We start from the raw sequence: 22,469 nt of genomic DNA, 5'->3' as shown, positions 1-22,469 counted from the left end.
AGAAGTTAAGTGATTTGCCCAAAGTCCCACAGCCGACAATAATAACGTTGGTATCTGTTAAGCGCTTACTATGTGCCAAGCACTGTTCTAAGAGCTGGGTAGATACAAGGGAATTAGGTTGTCTCATGTGGGGCTCACAGTCTTCATCCCCAATTTACAGAGGTAACTGAGGCACAGAAAAGTTAAGTGACTTGCCTAAGGTCACACAGCTGACAAGTGGCAGAGCCAGAATTAGAACCTGTGACCCAGATCTGACTCCCAAGCCAGTTGCTCTTTCCACTGAGCTAAACTGATTCTCTATGAGCTATATTTTTTCTCTGTGAGCTATGACTCTTTGTGAGTGAGACATAATAAAAATGGTATTTATTAAGCACTTACTATGTGCCAAGCATTGTTCTAAACACTGGGGCAGATACAAGGTTATCAGGTTGTCCCATGTGGGGCTCACAGTCTTAATCCCCATTTTACAGATGAGGTACCTGAAGCACAGAGAAGTCAAGTGACTTGCTCGTGGTCACACAGCAGACAAGTGGTGGAGCGGGGATTAGAACCCACGACCTCTGACTCTCAAACCCATGCTCTTTCTTGCTAAATTACACTTTTTGAAGTAGAATATAGGAGGAAATATGAGACTGCAGAGAAAGAGCAAGATCGGGGCTGGAGGTGTAGGTTGGAGAATTTTAAGTATAGAAGTGGTAGTCGAAACTCTAGGAGCAAATGAGTTCTCCAAAGGAGTGGTGGTGGGCGGCCAGAAAGACAGGAGGAGAACCAGATGAGGACAGTGTCTGACAAGCAAAGGTTAGATCTTGTCTGTCTTTCTGATTTCCCTCCCTGCTATCCGCCCCCCCTTCTCGGGGTGGCACCTGGAGAGTTTCCAGTCCTCTACCAGTCTCGACTATGGGAGGGAGAGTCAAGCAGAGGCCTGTCCATTCCATTCCTAGCTTGGCTAGTGGCTGGCAAATGGAAAGCCATCTGCTACAAGTCAAAACTCCCCCGTGCTGGGCAGCAGCGGCAGGGGAGAGAGTCGAGGGTGGAGACTCGAGTTTATTGTGTGGGAGAAGACAGTGGGAAATCATTTCCATATTTTTACCAAGAAAACTCTCTGGATCCACTACCAGAACGATTGCAGATGGAGGTGGGCGCTCTGGGAGAGATGCATCTTTGACGTCGCTATGGATCGGAGATGACTTGATGGCATAAGACAAGACATCCATCCCCCTCCCTGCTGATTCCATACACTGTAAAACCTACTCCTTGTCCTAATCGGATATTTAAAAACGTAGTTACCTTACTTTAATTAGAACTAAGGGATTGGCGTAGGAGTGTCATGAGGGAGAAAGCATCATTCTCTTGTCTAAGAAAGTTCATGTCGTTACAGGTGCTTTTTTAAGACAAAAAAATGTTTTAGACAAAACTGTTGCATATAATGCCTATTTCCTCAGTCATTTACAAAATCTACTGCTCAAAGAAAAACATAAAAATGTGGCTGCTGGTCATTATTTATGTCTTGAGTCAATAAATCTTGAAATTGATCAAAACCTAAATCATTTACTTTTCCATTCTTTCAGGCGGTAATAGTTCTGAATGCCTAGATTTTCACTGTAATTATTTCTTTTGTTATTGCATTTTGGCATTTGTTTTATGAGAATTTTAATTCAATCCCAGACACAGTTTGCCATATTGAGTATACTGTAATTTTCCAATTTTATCAGTTTTTCTTCTGTCAAGCAGGCATGTGAGGGAGATAAGCTATTAATGAGTTCTTCCTGTGAAGGTTAAAATTAAATAAAGTCATAGTACATGCAGTTGAAGAGATAATTGTTTCTCAGTGCACTCTAGTTTACCTGCCTGCCCCTTTCAAAAGTTCACAGTGCTTTGTAGACTTAACTTAGAAAATGTATGGGGCCAGATACTGAATTTCAAAATTGAAGTGAATAGAAAGGGACACAAGCAAGGAAGATTTCATTGCCTAATTCGAAATTGTTACCGATGTGGAAACTTTAAGATGTACATTAAAGAATTGTATTCCTTCCTTTATTCCTTGAGGAGACATTTATCATGCTTTCACGGCTTTGGCACGTAGGCTTTGCATATTAATTGTTATTTAAAGTGAAGCTCCTTATTTTGTACTTTTTTATTCAGCCTTTGATTGCATTTATCTCTCTGTTCTATTTGATTTAATTTATTCAAAAAATCAGGACACTTTAGGAGTGTGGGCAAGGAAATATTCTAAAAATATGAGAAATACAGTAGACGTGTTCAAACCATTAATAATTATTCTTTGTATTTAAGGAAAACCTCACTGATGGTGAAATTTACTCAGGGATTTAGGATGCGTTGATAAGGCTGAGGTGGAATTAGAGCTCCTCCCTCACTCTGCACAGACAAAGATTGTCCTGACTAGTCGTCATTTTTGTTGTTTGCTTTTGGAGTTGGTCCAATCATTTAATCGTCCCTAAATTTCTGCTCCAGATGGAGTACGTCTTTTAAGTCTTCGGAGTTCCCCCTGTAGATTGTATGCTCCTTCTGGTCAGGGAGTGTGTCCAACAGCTCTACTGTTCTGTCCTCTCCCAAGTGCTTAGAACAGTGAACCGCACGCAGTAATTGCTCAATACATATGTAATGCATATGGGAAGCGGCGTGGCTCAGTGGAAAGAGCAAGGGCTTGGGAGTCAGAGGTCATGGGTTCTAATCCCGTTCTGCCACTTGTCAGCTGTGTGACTTCGGACAAGTCACTTCACTTCTCTAAGCCTCGGTTACCTCATCTGTAAAATGGGGATGAATTCTGTGAGCCCTACGTGAGACACCCTGATTACCTTGTACTACCCTAGCGCTTAGAACAGTGTTTTGCACATAATAAACGCTTAACAAATGCCATCATTATTATTATTATTTATGCAATTCTTAAGATTAATTGATTGTAAGCCCAAAAAGAAAGGGGTCCCGCCCGGTCATCTCTAAACTGTGCACGCTATTCCTTCATTTATTCAATCGTAATAATTGAGTGCTTACCGTGTGCAGAACACTTTACTAAGTACCTGGGAGAGTGTAATACAACAATAAAGACACATTCCCTGCTCACAACTCTATGAAGGCAGGAATCATGCCTACCAGCAGTGTTTTAAAATACTTTCCCAAGAACTAAGTACAGTACTCTGTACCCAGCAAAGTGCTTGATAATTTTTGTTTTTTTAAAAGGCATGTGTTAAGTGGTTACTATGTGCCAGCAACTATATTAAGTACTGGAGTAGGTACAAGCTAATCAGGTTGGATGCAGTCTATGGAGTAATAATAATAATAATAATAATAATTACGATACCTGTTTAATCCTTACTATATGCCAAGCACTGGGATAGTTACAAGTTAATCAGGTTAGACAGTCCCTGTTGGACACAGCCCCAAATGGGGCTCAAGTTTTTATCCCATTTTACAGATGAGGTAACTGAGGGACTGAGAAGTGAAGTGACTTGCTCAAAGTCACACGGCAGACATATGGTGGAGTCAGAATAAGAAGCCAGGTCCTTCTGACTCTCAGGCCCATGCTCTTTCCACTAGGCCAGGCTGCTTCCCACATCCCACATGGGGCTCACAGTCTTAATCCCCATTTTAAAGATGAGGGAACAGAGGCACAGAGATATTAAATGACTTGCCCCAGGTTACATAGCAGCCAGGTTTAAAACCCAGGTCCCTCTAACACTCGGGCCTGTACTGTATCCACTGGAAAACATTGCTTCTCAGCTTGATTGTTTGATTCAATCAGTGGTTTGATGAAGAATTAGCTCTGTGCGGAAACCTGTACTCGGTGCTTGGGAGAAAACTGTAGAGCTGGGAGACATAGTCCTGATCTCCAGGAAGCAACATAGATTAAAGTTACGTATATAAGAGCTGTGGAAGACGGGGCAGGAAAAAGTAGACAAGCACTTAGGAGTGAAGACTCAAGTGAAAAGGCAGTGGTAGGTGGAGTGGGCGATGAGAGAGTAGCCAGGGAAGGCTTCCTGAAGGAAGTGTGATTTCAGTGGGGCTCTGAATTTGGGCACTATGGCGGTCTGCTGGAGATGAGAACAGGAAGGAGTTGCAGGAAATTAGGAGGATGTAAGAGAGAGAAGCAGTGTGGCTTCTGGTCAAGTGGCTAGAGCATGAGCCTGGGAGTCAGGAGGACCTAGGCTCTAATCCCGCTTGGCCACTATCAGCTGTGTGACCTTGGGCAAGTCACTTCACTTCTCTGTGCCTCAGTTCCCTCACCTGTAAAATGGGGGATAAGACCGTGAATCCTCTGTGGGACAGAGACTGTATCAAACCATATTAACTTGTATCTACCCCAGGGTTTAGTACAGTGCCTGGCACCTACTAAGGGTTTAACAAATACCATTATAAAAACAAGAATCCCCCTCTAGACTGTCATTCTGGGCAGGGAATATGTCTACCAATTCTGTAATACTGACCTCTCCCAAGCGCTTAGTACAATGTCCTGCACACAATAGGTGCTCAATAAATAAATACCATTGATTGATTGACTGATTGAAGAGAGAAGCAACCTGACTTGGTGGATAGAGCATAGGCTGAGAATCAGCGGACCTCATCCCAGATCTGCCACTCATCTGCTGTGTGACCTTGGGCAAGCCTCTTAACTTCTCTGTGCCTCAGTTACCTCATCTGTAAAATGGGGATAAAGACTGTGAGGCCCATGTGGGACAACCTGATTACCTTCCTTGTAACTACCCCAGAGCTTAGAATAATGATAATGTTGGTATCTGTTAAGTGCTTACTATGTGCAGAGCACTGTTCTAAGCGCTGGGGTAGATACAGGGTAATCAGGTTGTCCCACATGAGGCTCACAGGCTTAATCCCCATTTTCCAGATGAGGTAACTGAGGCACAGAGAAGTTGAGTAACGCCCACAGTCACACAGTTAAGTGGCAGAGCTGGAATTCGAACCCACAACCTCTGACTCCCAAGCCCATGCTCTTTCCCCTGAGCCACACTGCTTCTCAGCAACTTAGAACAGCCCATGGCACCTAGTAAGCGCTTAACAAATACCATTATTATTATGAATTCCAACTGCACTATGTGGCTGCTGTGTGATCTTGTGCTGATCCGGCATATAAGGCATTGAAGGCATGATATTACAAGGGATTAGACCGTCATGGTGGTAGTTTGGATGGAGAGGAAGGACCAGATTCTTCAGATGCTCTGGAGGTACAACCAACAGAGTTTAATGGCAGATTGAATATGTATTTGGGTCGAATGAGAAGCAGCGTGGCTCAGAGGAAAGAGCCCGGGCTGGAGAGTCAGAGGTCATGGGTTCGAATCCTGGCTCTGCCACTTGTCAGCTGTGTGACTGTGGGCAAGTGACTTCACTTCTCTGGGCCTCAGTGACCTCATCTGTAAAATGGGGATGAAGACTGTGAGCCTCATGTGGGACAACCTGACTACCCCTTGACCCCACTTCCCCCTCCAGTGATCGCCCTATCTCCCTACTACCCTTCCTTTCCAAAATCCTAGAACGAGTCGTCTACAATCGATGCTTAGAATTCCTTAACTCCCATTCTCTCCTAGACCCCCTCCGATCTGGCTTCCGTCCCCTCCGCTCTACCGAGACCGCTCTCTCTAAGGTCACCCGTGACCTCCTTCTTGCCAGATCCAAAGGCTCCTACTCCATTCTGATCCTCCTTGACCTCTCTGCTGCCTTTGACACTGTCGACCATCCCCTCCTCCTCCATACCTTATCTCACCTTGGCTTCACGGACTCCGTTCTCTCCCGGTTCTCCTCTTACCTCTCTGGCCGGTCATTCTCGGTCTCCTTCGCCGGAGCCTCCTCCCCCTCCCATCCTTTAACTGTTGGAGTTCCTCAAGGGTCAGTTCTCGGCCCTCTTCCGTTCTCCATTTGCACTCACTCCCTCGGTGAACTCATCCGCTCTCACGGCTTTGACTACCATCTCTACGCAGATGACACGCAGATCTACATCTCCGCCCCGTCCTCTCCCCCTCCCTTCGGGCTCGCATCTCCTCCCGCCTCCGGGACGTCTCCACCTGGATGTCGGCCCGCCACCTAAAACTCAACATGAGCGAGACCGAGCTCCTCATCTTCCCTCCCAAACCCGGTCCTCTCCCAGACTTCTCTATCACCGTCGATGGCACGACCATCCTTCCCGTCTCTCGGGCCCGCGATCTCGGTGTCATCCTTGACTCATCTCTCTCGTTCACCCCACACGTCCTATCTGTTACCGAGACCTGTCGGTTTCACCTCTACGATATCGCCAAGATCCGCCCTTTCCTCTCCACCCAGACGGCTACCTTACTGTCGCGGGCTCTCGTTATATCCCGGCTAGACTACTGTGTCGGCCTTCTCTCTGACCTCCCTTCCTCCTCTCTCGCCCCGCTCCGGTCTATTCTTCACTCCGCTGCCCGGCTCATCTTCCCGCAGAAACGATCTGGGCCTGTCACTCCCCTTCTTAAACAACTCCAGTGGTTGCCTATCGACCTCCGCTCCAAACAAAAACTCCTCACTCTAGGCTTCGAGGCTCTCCATCACCTTGCCCCTTCCTACCTCTCCTCCCTTCTCTCTTTCTACCACCCACCCCGCAAGCTCAGCTCCTCCGCCGCCCACCTCCTCGCCGTCTCTCGGTCTCGCCCATCCCGCCGTCGACCCCCGGGTCACGTCCTCCCGCGGTCCCGGAACGCCCTCCCTCCTCACCTCCGCCAAACTGATTCTCTTTCCCTCTTCAAAACCCTACTTAAAACTCACCTCCTCCAAGAGGCCTTCCCAGACTGAGCTCCTCTTCCCCCTCTACTCCCTCTGCCACCCCCCCTTTACCTCTCCGCAGCTAAACCCTCTTTTTCCCCTTTTCCCTCTGCTCCTCCACCTCTCCCTTCCCATCCCCACAGCACTGTACTCGTCCGCTCAACTGTATATATTTTCCGTTACCGTATTTATTTTGTTAATGAACTGTACATCGCCTCGATTCTATTTAGTCGCCATTGTTTTTACGAGATGTTCTTCCCCTCGACTCTATTTATCGCCACTGTTCTCGTCTGTCCGTCTCCCCCGATTAGACTGTAAGCCCGTCAAACGGCAGGGACCGTCTCTATCTGTTGCCGACTTGTTCATCCCAAGCGCTTAGTACAGTGCTCTGCACATAGTAAGCGCTCAATAAATACTATTGAATGAATGAATGAATGAATACCCCAGTGCTTAGAACAGCGCTCTGCACATAGTAAGCACTTAACTAATACCAACATTATTATGAGAGAGATGTGTTGAGGATGATGAAAGGCTGTGGGCTTGGAAGACAGGAAGGATGGTGGTATCGTCTATAGTGATGGGAAAAACGGGGAGGACACGTTTTGGGTGGGAAGATGAGGAGTTGTGTTTTGGACACATTAAATTTTAGGTGTTGGCGGGACACCCAATTAGAGACATCCTGAGCCCCATGTGGACACAACCTGTGTCTCCCTACACCGTCTCTACTTGCAACTGTGTTACATCCATTCAGAAATGCACTGTGGGAGGAACACTTCCTTATTCTTTTTTTTTTTTTTGCATCCTATCCAACTGATGAAATGAAGACACGAGGGAGCAGAACTGACTGCATTTCTTTCTCTAAAAATATAACAAGAGATACCTGCTTTTTGACTTTATCAGAAAATTAAAGTTGCAGTTGTCAAGCTAATCCAAAGGGGACAAACAGGGTTAAATCGTTTCTGCAATCCAGATGAAGCTGGATGGAAGTCTTTGCTCTCTTCAAAGGTAAGGAGAAGGATCATTATCTTGCTACAGAGGAGCTCAGAAGATGAAATAAAAGATAAAATACCAAGAATAATGACATTTTAACAGTAGAGTGATGGTCTCCATTTGGCAGGTAACCAGAGAATGGTTTTAGACAAGGTGCTGCAAATGCGAAAGGTGCTGCAATTCTTTGTTAGAATAATCAGGTAGCACATGTTTACGCCTTCAGAGTATTTTAGGTCATACCATTTGGAAAGAAATTCAATAGTATTTATTGAGCGCTTACTATGTGAAGAGCATTCATTCAATAGTATTTACTGAGCGCTTACTATGTGCAGAGCACTGTACTAAGCCCTTGCAATGTACAAATCGGCAACAGATAGAGACAATCCCTACCCATTGATGGGCTTACAGTCTAATCAGGGGAGACAGACAGACAAAAACAATAGCAATAAATATGTCGTTGGGAGAATTTTTTGTCTTGGGATACTGAGATTGAAGATCTAGTGAGGTCTTAAGTGTGAGACCTACCCGTAGGTCTCCCATTCGTTTCTCTATCCTCACTTTTCTTCCACTACAAGCCAAAGCACACACTTTCTTCCTCTAATGCCAACTTATTTATCGTGTCTCATTCCCTTTTTCTCATCAGTGACCCCTTGCTCAGATCCTCCCTCCTACCTGGAATTCCATCCCCCTTCACATCTAACACACCACCACTGTCCCCATCTTCGAAGCCTTCCTAAGATAATATCTCTTGCAGGAAGTCTTCCCTGACTAATCTCTCACCTTCCTACTCTAGTTCCCTCCCTCCTGCCTCACCTATATTTTTAAGTCCTTACTTCCTAAGCCCTTAAATACCCAGCCGGTTCTGTCTCCCCACAGCACTTGTGTATGTATCTTTATAGTCGGCTGCTTCCCTACCTGTAATTTCTTTTTGTACTATCTCCCTGATAGATTGTAAGCTCGTTGTGGTCAGGGAATGTCTCTACTAATTCTACTGTCTCGTATCCTCCCAAACACTTAGTACAACACTCTGCACACAAGAAATGTTCAAAATACCATTAAAGGATAGTCCTCTCTTTGGACACAATGCCATCAAAGTGGAAGATTTGAGGAGCAGTTTTATACAGTTTTGTAAAGAGCACATGTGGAACTCACATGGAGCAGGGCTTGGATCTGATCTGATTACATTATTTGAATTCTGGTACTTCTTAAGCACTTACTATGTTCTAAGCACTGGGGTAGAAAAAGTCAATCATGTTGAACACAGTCCCAGTCCCATGTGGGGCTCACATTCTTAATCCCCAATTTACAGAAGAGATAACCAAGGCCCAGAGAAGTTGTGACTTGCCCAAGGTTACACAGCAGACACACGGCGGGGTCAGGATTGGCACCCGGGTCCTTCTGTCTCCCAAGCCCGTTCTCTGTCCTCTAAGTCATGCTGATTCTCCTGTAGCCATCCCATTGCTTAGAACAGTGCTTGGCACATAAGTCATTTCAAATCCAAAATCATTTCTATAAGTATTCAGTTTTGAGAGGTGTACTGTATTCCACAGATGAAACCGAAGAGACTGCCCTTCAAATGAATATTAACTGAGAATCTTTCCAGCACTTATTCTTGATGCTCTGGAACTCAGCCCAATTCACAGTTCATTTTTCATCTGGACACCAGGTCTTGTCTGGGGATCAATAATGAACAAAGTTGCAAGGAAATGGCAGGGGTCTTGTCACTTGGTTGAATAAAAAATTCAATCAGATGGATCTGATTGATTCTGTCAAACTCTGCTCAACCTGAAATTTCCCTTCAGGTTGGGAAGGGTGGAAAGAGGAGGGAGGATGAGGATGAGAAGGAATTCAGGAAAGGTGAAGAAGAGGAAAGGGGAAAAGCAGAGTGGTCTAGTGGACAGCATGGGCCTGGGAGTCAGAAGGATCTGGATTCAAATCCTGACTCCACCATTTGTCTGCTGTGTGACCTTGGGCAAGTCACTTCACTTCTCTGTGCCTCATTTACCTCATCTGTAAAATGGGGATTTAGATTATGAGCCCTATGTGGGACAAGGACTGTGTCCAACCTGATTAGCTTGTATCTACTCCAGTGCTTAGTACAGTGCCTGGCACATAATATTAATTAAAATAGTAACAATGATAATAATATTTGTTACACACCTACTATGTATCAAGCCCTGTTCTAAGCTGTGAGCCCCTTGTCCCACATGGATCTCACAGTCTTAATCCCAATTTTACAGATGAGGTAACTGAGACCCAGAGAGATAAAGTGACTTGCCCAAGGTCACACAACAGACAAGTGGCTGAGACCTTAACAAATACCATAAAAAGGGAGAGGCTCTTCTTCCTGGATGCAGTGGAGAATGTGAAGGGGAAGGAAGGCAGGTAAGTGAATAATAATGTTGGTATTTGTAAAGCGCTTACTATGTGCAGAGCACTGTTCTAAGCGCTGGGGTAGACACAGGGGAATCAGGTTGTCCCACGTGGGGCTCACAGTCTTAATCCCCATTTTACAGATGAGGTAACTGAGGCACAGAGAAGTTAAGTGACTTGCCCACAGTCACACAGCAGACAAGTGGCACTGTGGTAAGTGAAGAGGCATTGTCATCACCACCAAAAGCTATGTTTATTGAGTACTTACTCTGTGCAGAGCACTGTACTAAGCACTTAGGGGAGTTCAATACAAAAGACATGGCAGATATGCTCCCTGCCAACAACAAGTTTACAGTCTAGAGGCAGTTACTTTGAAAAAAGCAGTTACCTTGCCAACACCTCACCCCTACAAGTCTTTCAAACTAAATATGTGATGCTGTTTCCATGTGGCTTTTGACAGGCCCTGCGGGTTAGGAGAGGACCTTGGCTGTTAAAACATTATTGAACTCAAAGGAAATTTATGCCGTGGCAAAGCGTACTGCTGAAAACGAGTTGCTAAACCAACTGTGTCATTAAAGTTTCATTTTTTGAAGAAAGGACACTGTAACACTCTCTCTTCAACAGTTCAGGGTAAAGATGTTTTATTACTATCTTGACAACTTGGTCAGGAACTTTTGAAATGCTTACGATAGTGTCCGACATTGAATTTAGGAAGTGATGACTATAGACAGTATTACCTTCTCTCCTTGTTTTTCTTCTTCTTTTCTCCTTTCCCCTTTATTTCTCTCCTTCCCCCCACTTCTTTGACCTTCTACTCATCCCTAGTTTTATTTCCTATTCTTCTGAACCCTTCTCGAGCTCCACCCCCATCTTGCTGAGGTGACACAGGATCTGTGGATGGCACATTCTCTGACTCCTTCCTCCTCCCCTGAAGAAGAAAGAAGAGCAGGTGGGTCAACATTGTTCCTTGTCTCTCATCTTTTTTTCCCACGGGTGTCTAGGGGGATCTCTGGGTAGATGTGTAGGTTCAAAGTTCAAGTACAGAGCTCTGCACACAGTTCGTACTCAATAAATATCGCTGATTGATTTACTGGATTTTTTTTCATGCACAAGTGTTTTATAATAGGGTACTACTGGGTATGTATCATGGCCTAAAGGATATTGACCAAGCCTGGGAGTCAGAAGGATCTGGGTTCTAATTTTTGGTTTGCCACTTATCTGCTGCTCTCACTACCTCCTTCTGTCTCTCCCCACACCACTCCATACTTCACTCCGCTGCCCTGATCATTTTTCTAAAAGATCATTCAGTCCACATCTCCCCAAGAACCTCAAGAACCTCCACTGGTGGCCCATCTACTTCCACATCAGTCAGAAACTCCTTACCACTGGCTTTTAAGTAGAGAAACAGTGTGGCTTAATGGAAAGAGCCCGGGCTTGGGAGTCAGAGGTCGTGGGTTCTAATCCCAGCTCCATCACTGATCAGCTCTGTGACTTTGGCCAAGTCACTTAATTTCTCTGGGCCTCAATTACCTCATCTGGAAAATGGGGATTAAGACTGTGAGCCCCATGTGGGACAACCTGATCACCTTGTATCTACCCCAGCGCTTAGAACAGTACTCTACACATCATAAGAGCTTAACAAATACCATTATTATTATTATTATTATCATTACTCAATCAGCTTGTCCCCTCCTCACCTCACCTCATGGATATCCTACTGTAACCCAGCCTACCTACTTTGCTCCTCCACTGCCAACTTGCTTACTCTGCTCTAATCTAGTCTAACTTGCCTCCACCCCCTTTTCCACCTTCTCCCTCTGACATGAACCTTCCTCCTCCTCTATACACTCTACACCACCACTCTCCCCACCTTCAAAGCCTTATTAAGGTCACATCTCCTCCAAGGGGCCTTCCCTGATTATGCCCTCCTTTCCTGACTCCCTCTCCCTTCTACATTTGGATCTGTACTCTTTGGGCACTTGGGGTTCATTCCCCCCCCCCCACCAACTCACAGCACTTAAGTGCAGAGCTGTAATTTATTTGTTTATATTGATGTCTCTTTCCCCCTCAAAAACTGTAAATTTATTACGGGCAGGAAGCTTGTCTACCAACTCTGTTGTATTATACTCCCCCAAGAACAGTTAGCTGCCAATAAATACTTCTTTTTCCTCTCCCTCCTTTCTCCTCCACCTCCTTCTCATTTTTCCTCCTCCTCCTTTTTTCTCTACTCCTCTTCCTTCCTTTTCCTTCTTCCTCCTCCTCCTTTTTCTTCCCCGTCTTTCTTTTTCCTCCTTATCATATATTTCCTCCACCTTATCCTATTCTTCCTCCTCCTTTTTCCTCTTCCTCCTCTTCCTCTTCCTCCTCTTCCTCTCACTACTATTTCTCTGTGGCTCATGGAAGACACCGTTCCTTAGATGGAGTTTTGTATTCTGTCCATGGAGTGATGGAGGGAGCCTTTTCATAAATGAGTTCATTTTCATTATTATTAACCATGACAGGTGTGCATTATGATGTGCAGCAAAATAAGCAAGAGTGGCAGAAACTTCCTATAGATTCGACACAGTGTTTCCCTTGAGGTCCCCTTGTATCCTGCTGACATATCTCAATCGTTCTTTCTTTCTCCCTTAGGGTCAGGAAATCAATTTGTTGCTAAGAGCCTTGACAATCTTGTTCTACTTCTTAACTTTCAAAATTACAGTGACATCATTTTTCCTGACAGGAACATATAGCTTCCTGGTTTATCTTTGGATTTTTTTTCTTCTGATCCCGGTTTCAGAACATTATGTTCGTTTCTTCATTTAGGGGGAAATCAGGCTATCACAAAGAGTTTCCAGCCCTCTCTAGATGCCTTTTAATAATTACCGTGGTATTTGTTAAAAGTTTACTATGTGCCAAGCACTTTATTAAACACAAGAGTAGAGTCAAGGTAATTAGGTTGGCCACAGTCCCTGTCCCACATGGTCTCACAGTCTAAGTAGGATGGAGAACAGGGATTAATTCCCCATTTTGTAGATGAAGCTACTGAGGCAGAGAGAAGTGAAATGTCTTGACCAAGGTCACACTGAAGGCAAGTGACACCGCCAGAATTAGAACCTAGGACCTCTGATTCCCACACCCTTGCACTTTCCCCTAGGCTTTGCTGCTTCTTAACTGACGTAGCTGAAGTTGACCAGTTGTCAAAATCTCAAAAATAACAAAATACAAAAACAAGTTAATATTTGCAAAGGGTAGTCCTTGGATACACCTAGAAAGGCAGCTCTTAGTTGGCAACATCTGTACCCTTCCCATCATTTCAAACATTCTGCCTGCCCTCCGCTCTAGCAGAGGGTGGGGATAAGGTCTCCTGATGTCCAACAGGAGGATACGAGAATAGTCAGAATTATCATGGTATTTATTTAGTGCTGATTATGTGGCAAACACTGTGGTTAGCAGAAACAGCCTGGGGTAGGGAATAGAGCATGGGCCTGGGATCCAGAAGGACCAGGGTTCTAACCCTGGCTCTGTCACTTGTCTGCTGTGTGACCATAGCTAAGTCACTTCAGTTCTCTGCACCTCAGTTCCCTCACCTGTAAAATGGGGATTGAGACTGTGAGCCCCTTGTGGGACAGTGACTGTATTCAACCCGATTTGCTTGTATCTATCCCAGTTCTTAGCACAGTGCCTGACACATAGTAAGTGCTGAAAAAATACCACACTCATCTATTATTATTATTGTTATATTAATAATGTTGGTATTTGTTAAGCTCTTACTATGTGCAGAACACTGTGCTAAGCGCTGGGGTAGATACAGGGTAATCAGGTTGTCCCACGTGAGGCCCACAGTCTTAATCCCCATTTTACAGATGAGGGAACTGAGGCACCAAGAAGTTAAGTGACTTGGCCAAAGTCATTCATTCATTCATTCAATAGTATTTATTGAGCGCTTACTATGTGCAGAGCACTATATTAAGCACTTCACACAGCTGACTGGTGGTGGAGTCAGAATTAGAACCCATGACCTCTGACTCCTAAGCATGGGCAACTAGTATCCACCCCAGCACTTAAACAGTGTGTGATACATAGTAAATGCTTAAAAAATGTTATTATTATCATTATTATTAAGGTTCCCTGCCCTCAAGGAGTTTATAAGATAGACTAGACCCAGTCCCTGCCCCACACAGAGCTCGTATTCTTTTTTTCCTGATTGCCGGTCTTTTGGGTAAAGTCATCATCATTCTTTAATGATTGTTTTTAGGACTTCGAATGAAACTTAAAGTCTGTTAAGTTGGATGTTTCCCAGAGATTCAGTGACATACTTTAACTCCCACATTCTAGTCTCCTGTTTCCTCTTCTGGCCTGACTGCATAGAAGAGCTTCCACACAATCTTACGTGGTAGTCTCTTTTTCATCTCCGTGAATATGCTTTTAAAAATGTCCTGGCTGCCTTCTATTATATGGGGGAATTTTTACTGAAAATTTTGACACCTAATCTATCAGAAAAAATAATGGAATCATTAAGAAAATGGCCCTTTAAAGCCATCTTTATCTACGGGCAATTACAAAAGTTCAGTTTTATAAATCAAACCTGCAGAAAGTGTGGAATGTGAATCAATGGCATGACCTCCATTCTCCCCTGGCTGAGCATGCAGGGAACAAATCCAGTTGGTATTCTGGGAAATGTTGTCACGTTCACTACAAATCTCTCTCGAAGGATCCTTATGACTCTTAGACTTGTAAATTGATGGGAAGGGGGTGGTGAGGGGGTCGGGGGGAGGAGGTCCACACCCTTAAACCCCAAATAAGAACACTTTTGAAATTCCATTAAACTCTAGACTGCTTCTAGATTGTGAGATCTCTATGGGCAAGGAACTTATCTATCATCTCTGTTGTATTCATTCATTCATTCATTCATTCAATAGTATTTATTGAGCGCTTACTATGTGCAGAGCACTGTACTAAGCGCTTGGGATGAACAAGTCGGCAACAGATAGAGACGGTCCCTGCCGTTTGACGGGCTTACGGTCTGATCGGGGGAGACGGACAGACAAGAACAATGGCAATAAACAGCGTCGAGGGGTAGAACATCTCGTAAAAACCGATGGCAACTAAATAGAATCAAGGCGATGTACAATTCATTAACAAAATAAATAGGGTAACGAAAATATTAGCCCAAGTATTCGCCCAAGTGCTTAGTGTACCATGCTCTGCACACAAAAACTACTCATAATTACCTTTGATTGATTCACATATTTCACATTTATTCAGTATTAGTCATCTTGCATCTAGCTCAGCACCTAGTATAGTACTTAGCATCTAGAAGCAATGTGATCTAGTGAAAAGAGCACAGGCCTGGGAATCTGTTTACTTTTTTTGCTGTCGCCCCGCTTCTAGACTGTGAACCTCTTGTGGGCAGGGATTGTCTCTTTGTTCCCAAATTGCACTTTCCAAGTGCTTAGTACAGTGCTCTGCACACAGTAAGCGCTCAATAAATACGACTGAATGATTGAACGGATCATTCAATTCATTCTAATCTCATCTCCGCCACTTGTCTGCTGTGTGACCTTGGGTAACTGACTTGACTTCTCTGTGCCTCAGTTATCTCATCTGGAAAATGGGCATTAAGACTGGAAGCCCTATGCGGGAAGGGACTGTGCATAACCTACTGATCTTGTATCTAACCTACTGTTGGGTACAATGCTTGGCACACATTAACTGCTTAACAAATACGATAAAAAACATTGTGTCATTAATACCAACATTTTTGTAACAGTAGTCGACGAGTATTTGATGAGAGGATCTACTACCTCCAGCGTGGGTGGGTGTTATTTAAATGCCCTCACAGCCACACAGGCCACTGGTATAACCCTACCATAAATATCAACTCACATACTCCGCTTCCTCCCCCAACCATGGAAGTAGTTATTCATCGACACATCCATTTTTCCTCTCTCCTCTTCAGCCTGTGAATTATTTAGTCTTTGCCTTCCCTGCTAGACTAAAATCTCCTTGAGGGAAGGGACCACGTTTTCTAACACTATTGTCTTCTACCTGATGTTTAGTACAGTTGTCTACTCAGAACAGCTGCTCAATAAATGCTATTGATGAAGTGAAATTAGTTGACCAATGACAAAACAGATTTTCCTAATGTAAGGAATGTTTTTCTTGGAGTGGCTGCCTGCCTGCTGGATGTCTCTTTGGGATCACGTAGATGCACTGACTGCATCTACTATTTTAGGGAGGTTGAGATCAGGTTTCTAGGAGGTCTCAGAAAGCACCCCTAAAAAGCCCCAAGTCATGGGAGGGACCTGAGATGGGGAGAATAAACGATTTGGCCCCAGATCTTCCCAGCTTGCTATCCACTTGATCCCTCTTTTCAATTTAAGACACCATATTAGAAATGTCTGTCTATAATGATCATAATAATGGTACTTGTAAAGCACTTTCCGTGTGCTAAACACTGTTCTAAACCCTGGGGTAGATACAAGTCGATCAGGTTGGACAGAGTCCTTATTCCGCATGAGGCTCGTACTCTTAATACTCATTTTCTGGGTGAGGTAACTGAAGCCCAGAGAAGTTAAGTGACTTGCCCAAAGTCACACAGCAGTCACGTGGCAGAGCTCTTTATCTAGATACACTGTATACTATTATAAACAGTATACATACACTATAAATTGTAGCATATGTATTATATTAATATATTATCCGTATTATACAGTATAAATTATATACAATATATATGGTATATAATAATGTAATCATAAATCATTATATACAATTCATTCCAAACAGAATATAGCAGTATATCTACATCTAGCAGTTAGACATATATATATATATACTGGTTTTGTTTTTTGTTATTCTTCCTTCTTTCCATACAGTGGAAAAGGCCATTTTGCACATTTTTCTAAAGTAAGTTCTGTACGAGAATTGCTTTTATTTATAAGTATGGAGCTGGTGTTTTAGCCTTAATATTTGACATGATATTGAATAAATCAATGAGCGTGAGGCTTGCTTAGCTCCCGAGAGTCGTGTGAAATATGATGTTCCATAAAAAATGCATGAAGAGAAAATTTGGATATTTTAAACCAAATAATCTCAGGGACTGGGAAGGCTGTTTCTGAACATGCAGCCATTATACCCGGGGGCTGGAGTGTGTCACGTTCTGCTGCCAAAGAAAAGAGCCATTGCATTCTGCCTAATATTCTTGTGTGCCTCGTGTCCTATTTCCCAATGAGCCTATTTAATCGGTGGAAACATAAGTTGTAGAATGAAGCTCTGTTTTAAGGAAAGTTTCATTTCCTTGCAATCCTATCAGTTGGTTCAACGAAGGAATGATGAATGGCATGGATGATTCATATTCATTTTTTCCTATTATAAACTCACTCGGCAATGAATTTTCACAGAGACCTGGCACAAAAGTTTTTCTAGATGTCAAAATGGTGCCTCACCCATGTCAAATTCATTAACTGCCCAAATAGTGTTTCTCAGATTCCAGTTGCAGGGAGTCTCCAACCCTGTGAACTAATGGGAAGAACCTGGGAGAGGATCTTGGAAGACCATGTTCTAGTCTTAGCTCTGCATCTGGGGCTCTGGGTGATATTACATAAATTGCTTCACTTCTTGGAACTCCAGCATCCTTATCTGTAAGGTGGAAAGTCAGTGTCTCCTCTCTTTCCTCTTCGATTATCCCCTCACTTGGGCGAGGACAAGGGAGAGGACAATCCAACGGAGTTGATAGCCATATTCCCTGACCAGAATGAGTTTACAGAACTGGGGTAGAGTGTAGAGACACTTAGCCAAAACCTGGAGAAACCTGGACTGAAAGTGACAGGGAGTGGTCTTGTTGTGTTGTATTCTCTTGAGGTCATGATGCAGCGCTCTGCACCCAAGAAGCACTCAGTAAATACCATTGATTGATTAACTGAGAGATCAGGTAAGAGTCTAGTCTGCTATTAGAGCGGGCCGGGGTGGGGGGTGGGGGAGGCACCACCTTGTGCTCATTCACCACACCTGGTTCACGAGTCCTACTGTAGTCTCTTCTTGTCTTGTCTTCTGCTGTCGAGTCATCTCCAACTCATAGAGACGCCATGGACACATCTCTCCCAGAAGGCCCCACCTCCATCTGCAATCGTTCTGCTAGTGGATCCAGAGAGTTTTCTTGGTAAAAATCCGGAAGTGGCTTACGATTGCCTCCTTCTGTGCAATAAACTCGAGTATCCACCCTTGACTCTCTGCCTTGCCTCTGTTGCCCAGCACAGGTGGGCTTCCAGTTGTAGCAGATTGCCTTCAACACTCTAGCCACTGCCCAAGCTAGGAGTGGAATGGGCAGGCCTCTGCTTGACTCTCCCTCAGCGTGGCTCAGTGGTAAGAGCATGGGCTTTGGAGTCAGAGGTCATGGGTTCGAATCCCAGCTCAGCCACTTATCAGCTGTGTGACTGTGGGCAAGTCACTTAACTTCTCTGCGCCTCAGTTACCTCATCTGTAAAATGGGGATTAAGATTGTGAGCCCCACGTGGGACAACCTGATTCCCCTGTGTCTACCCCAGCGCTTAGAACAGTGCTCTGCACATAGTAAGCGCTTAACAAATACCAACATTATTATTATTATTGTTATTATTATTAGTCGAGACAGGTAGAGTATTGAGAACTTTCTAGGTGCCAACCTGAGAGGGGTAGTCTCTTCTACTAACTGAATGCTTAGCAAAGTGCATACATAGAAAGAGCTAATGAATACCATAACTTAAAATTGTTATATATAATTATACCTTTTCTCATGATCATATGATCATTTTTTATATTCTATCACGTCATAAGGTGTTTTTCATATTACAATTTAATACTATGATGATCATAGAAGATAGCTATTATATACTGACTCCCCACTTCGAGTTTATGCTCCTTCTGTGAAGGGAAAAGTGTCACTTCTTTACTCTGTACTACTTGAACATCTAGTACAGAGCACAACACCAAATGGGTGTTCAGTAAATGCTATTAGTATTATTTACCACTACTATGATTGTCTTTACATAGAATTGGAATTTTGAAGAATAATAATGATAATAAATATGGTACTTGTGCCAAGCACTAGTCTAACTGCTGGAAGAGTTATAGACAAATCAATCAGGTCGGACACAGTCCCTGTCCCACGTGGGGCTCACAGCCTAAGTAGGAGGAGGTAGGATTTCTCCCCATTTTACAGATGAGAAACTGGAGGCACATAGAAGATAAGTGTCTTGCCCAAGGTCATAAACAGAAACTCCTCACCGTTGGCTTTAAAGCACTCCATCACCTTGCCCCTCCAACTCTTCTATTCCAACCCAGCCCCGTACACATAGCTCCTCTAATGCCGACTTTCTCACTGTACCTCTATCTTGTCTATCTTGCCACCGACCTCTGGTCCACATCCTGCCTCTGACCTGGAACACTCCCTTTTCTCATATTGATCAGACAATTACTTTCCCCCTCTCCTAAGCATGATTGAAGGCATATCTCCTTCAAGAGGCCTTCCCTGACTAAGCCCTCCTTTCCTCTTCTCCCACTCTCTTTTGCGTCTCCCTGACTTGATCCCGTTATTCATCCCCTCTCCGAGCCCCACAGCACTTAATGTACATATCTGTCATTTATTGATTTATGTGAATATCTGTCTTCCCCTCTAGACTGTAAGCTTGTTGTGGGCAAGGAATGTGTCTGTTCATTATTATATTTTATTCTTCCATGCACTTAGTACAGTGCTCTGCACTCAATAAATAAATACAATTGACTGACTGACGGCTGACAATTGGCGGAGCGAGGATTAGAGCTCAGATCCTCTGACTCCGAGTCCCCTGGTCTTTCCATTAGGCCACGCTGCTTCTGTGCACTAAACCGGAACTATCAGAACACTTTATCAAAGAATGGTAGAGATGCCAATTTTAAGGACTCTGTGTGGACCAACCATTTACTTTCTTCATCAATTTGATGATGTGCTCTGATTTTATCAAACTGTTTTTTCACGAATATGTAATTCCAAAACCTTTCTGCAAAGGAAAGCAATATCCGTGGAGGAAGAAGGAAAGTCATTTTGGTCTCGATCAATAATCCTTCTTCCAAGTCCCAACCCCTGAATTCATCCTTTTTACTAGTGAATTATTATGGGATGAGCAAAGAGAGGAAATCCAGCACCCAAGCTTGCGTTTCTCAGCAGAAACTAGAAAAACTGAATGAATGATCCCAGAGTTGAAGTATTTTGTCTCGACATGCCGGTTTCTACATTAATGAATCTCTTCTTCGGATTTCCAGCCCAGAGATTAAACAGCAGCTGAGGAGTTGAAGCTTTTTACCACATAGCAGCTGAGGAGTAATGTGGTCAAAAGCTAAAAAAAAAGCTAAAACCTAGTGCATGCTGTGGAAGATGAAGAGAGATGAAAGTGCAGTTTATCTTCTGAAATATAATCAGCCTAGAGCACAATGGGCAAACACGTTAATATCATTATAAGGGCGCAAAGAAGAGTTTTGGTCTTGGATTTGTTATGTTACAGGTGCTCTCTGGAGGAAGAAAAAACAGATCTTTGTGTGAGCATTGGAATAATTTCATATGGAAGCCACATGCCTTTTCCTACAGGCAAATAGTATAACCCTCTGTGCCTACATTTCCTTGAATGAATGTTTATATTAACGTCTATCTCTCCCTGTAGACTATAAGCTCACTGTGGGCAGAGAAGCAGTGTAACTTAGTGCATAGAGCACAGGCCTGGGAGTCAGAAGGACCAGGGTTCTAAACCCGGTTCTGTCAATGTCTGTTGTGTCATATTGGACGAGTCACTTCACTTCTCTGGGCCTCAGTTACCTTATCTGTAAAATGGGGATCAAGAGTGTCAGCCCCTTGTGGGACAGGGGCTGTGTCTAACCTGATAAACCTATATCTACCCCCGTGCTTAGAACAAGACTTGGCATATAGTGAGCACTTAACAAGTACTATTATTATTATTAATAATATTATTGTTATACTGGACCCTCCCTAGTGCTTAGTACAATGTCCGGCACACAGTAAGATCCCAATAAATATGGTTGACTGCCTGACTGAATTAATGGCATTTAATCTCACTTGAAGTATCTGCATTCTAGAAGCAGCGTGGCTCAGTGGAAAGAGCATGGGCTTTGGAGTCAGAGATTATGGGCTCGAATCCCCGCTCTGCCACTTGTCAGCTGTGTGACTGTGGGCAAGTCACTTAACTTCTCTGTGCCTCAGTTCCCTCATCTGTAAAATGGGGATTAAGACTGTGAGCCCCACGTGGGACAACCTGATTCCCCTGTGTCTACCCCAGCTCTTAGAACAGTGCTCTGCACATAGTAAGTGCTTAACAAATACCAACATTATTATTATTATTATCATTACCTCAGGCTTTCATCTCTCCTATATTGTGTCCGTGATTTGTTCGACCTACATGTGAGCCAAATATTTCCCTTGTGAATCTGATCTGTTCTCAGATTGTTTCAAATGTTCTCAAAAATCGATAAGGAAAGGAGAACTGTGGTAGCATTACCATGATAAACTATCTCCCATGTGCTCAACATTCTGAAGTTGTGGAGAACTGAAATGGTGGGTGGGGTAAATGCTCCTTAATTCTGGAAGCTTTAAAAAAGGTCTTTTATTTGGCCATGGCTAGCTTTTCAGACAAATAACAGTGTTATCATTAATGATTGAGGCATGTATAAATATATATATATATGTATTTGTTAAATGCTTAGTATGTGCCAAGCACTGTTCTAAGCACTGAGGTAAATCAAGGTAATCAAGTTGACCCATGTGGGGGCTCAGAGTCTTAATCCCCATTTTACAGATGAGGTAACTGAGGGCCAGAGAAGTTAAGTGACTTGCCCCAAGTCACCCAGCTGATAAGTGGTGGAGCCGGGATTAGAACCCAATTCCTTTAACACCCAAGCTCAGGGTCTTTCCACTAAGCCACTCCACTTCTCTATATGCATGATAGTTTTATAGTATGTTTATGAAAGCTAAATTTTTGGTTAATGTGAAATGATACATAACTGAAAAATCTTTAATTAGTCAATCAGTGGAATTTACGCTACTTGTGGACAAGGATCATGTCTACCAACCCTATCTTAGTGTACTGTCCTAAGCGCTTAGTACAGTGCTTTGCACATAGAAATTGACCAATAAATACCACTGAGTCCTTACTCTAGGTATAGCACTGTATTCAATGCTTGGGAGAGGCCAATAGAGTAAGCAGACACAGTTTCCTCCCTTGAGGATTTTATAATCTAGTGGGAAGCTAGGAGTTTAACAGTTCTTCAAGAAACTTAAAAATCTTCTTAGGGGTTTAGTAGCCAAACAACATATAATGCTATCCATCTCCTAGTTCCTTTTCTTCAAATGCCATTTTCTG

The 22,469-nt window shown here is 43.6% G+C and overlaps 1 long non-coding RNA gene and 1 other non-coding gene across 2 annotated transcripts; one reads left to right on the top strand and one right to left on the bottom strand.

Annotated features, from left to right (window-relative positions):
- Positions 1–845: 845 nt before the first annotated feature.
- Positions 846–983, top strand: LOC114809450. Its single transcript, XR_003757234.1, has one exon. It is a non-coding gene; the product is annotated as a small nucleolar RNA SNORA7 (small nucleolar RNA).
- Positions 984–10,720: 9,737 nt separating this feature from the next.
- LOC114809258 lies at positions 10,721–14,867 on the bottom strand. Its single transcript, XR_003757035.1, has 2 exons — positions 14,672–14,867; positions 10,721–11,032 (listed from the first exon to the last, which is right to left on the bottom strand). It is a non-coding gene; the product is annotated as an uncharacterized LOC114809258 (long non-coding RNA).
- Positions 14,868–22,469: the final 7,602 nt, after the last annotated feature.

The sequence above is a fragment of the Ornithorhynchus anatinus genome, chromosome 2 (assembly GCF_004115215.2).
Source record: "Ornithorhynchus anatinus isolate Pmale09 chromosome 2, mOrnAna1.pri.v4, whole genome shotgun sequence".
NCBI classification, from domain to species: Eukaryota; Metazoa; Chordata; class Mammalia; order Monotremata; family Ornithorhynchidae; genus Ornithorhynchus; species Ornithorhynchus anatinus.
The sequence above is the reverse complement of the archived record's forward strand: the minus strand, read 5'-3'. Positions and strand labels throughout refer to the sequence as shown.